The sequence below is a fragment of the Crocodylus porosus genome, unplaced genomic scaffold (assembly GCF_001723895.1).
Source record: "Crocodylus porosus isolate Cpor-Errol unplaced genomic scaffold, CroPor_comp1, whole genome shotgun sequence".
NCBI classification, from domain to species: Eukaryota; Metazoa; Chordata; order Crocodylia; family Crocodylidae; genus Crocodylus; species Crocodylus porosus.
The window spans coordinates 55,182,465-55,183,806 of record NW_017728947.1 but is presented as its reverse complement, the minus strand read 5'-3'; positions in this window follow the sequence as shown (position 1 = coordinate 55,183,806).

The window sequence follows — 1,342 nt, the reverse complement described above, 5'->3', positions numbered from 1 at the left end:
TCCAAGATCCTTTTCTGCCTCTGCACTGATGAGAAGGGAGTTCCCCAGCCTGTAGGTATGGTGCTGGTTCTTCCTCCCCAGTTGCATCACCTTGCTTGTCAGTGTTTGAAACCCATCCTGTTCTCATCCTCAGACCTCTGTGACCTGTCTAGGTCTGATTTGCAGACTATTCCTCCCTTCTGGCATGCCCACATCCCCCCACATCTTAGTGTTGTCTGTGAATTTGAACAGGGTGCTATTTACCCCCTCGTCCAAGTTGCTGATGAAGATGTTGAACAGTGCGGGCCCGAGGACTGAGCCCTGGGGGACCCCACTGCCCACATCCCTCCAGGTCCACCACTCTCTGGGTGCAGCCCTCCAGCCAGTTAGTGACCCGTTTGACTGTGTAGGTGTCAACACCACAGTCTCATAGTTTTTTAATGAGAATGGGGTGAGAGACTGTGTCGAAGGCCTTCCTAAAGTCCAGAAAGACTACGTCCACTGCTACCCCTGCATCTAAGGATTTGGTGACCTGGTCATAGAAGGCCACCAGGTGGGTCTGACAGGACCTGCCTCAAATGAACCCATGTTGGTTGCCTCTAAGCATAATCTCCCTGCTGGCTCCTCATGGACATGCCAGGATAATGCTCTCAAACACTTACCTAGGACCGAGGTAAGACTAACTGGCCTATAGTTGATGAAGTGGAGTTCATAGGCTCATTTCTTTTGCTATGGTCCTGTCCATTTAGATTCTAAAGATATGCCTTTGGAATCAGTTTTAGGTACATAACCTATTACCCCATGTCCCATAGGTGAGGTTCTTGTGATTGGTATTGGTCCATTTTCTTTTGAGTTTTGTGTATAGCATCTATTACTACTTGTTCATATTGCTTGAGATGTTCTGGCAGCTCCTGTACCCATTTTATCACCTCAGGAGAATCAGCTTCTGGTACCTCTGGGATTATGCCAAGTGGCAGCAGAGACATTCATTTTCCAAACAGAATTTGATACCGCTGCAGCCTTGTACCTAACCTGTTTCCACTTCAGAGTGCTCCAAAATTAGGGGCAGCTTTTCACTCCAATTGCTCCTGACTTGACCACCACCTTTTGGAGTGACTCCTTAACAGTACGAGTCATTTGCTCTACTTGCCCTGATGCCTGAGGGCGGTGAGGGATGTGTAACTGTTGCTTTATCCGTAGGGCTTGCAGCAGGTGTTTAAGCACTAATCCTGTGAAGTGGGGACCCCGGTCCGAATCAATTATCCCCAGGGTTCCAAACGTGCAAATAACTTCTATCCATAATTTCTTGGCAGTAGCCTCAGCAGTGTGGGTTTTCATTGGAAATACTTTCACCCATCCGCTA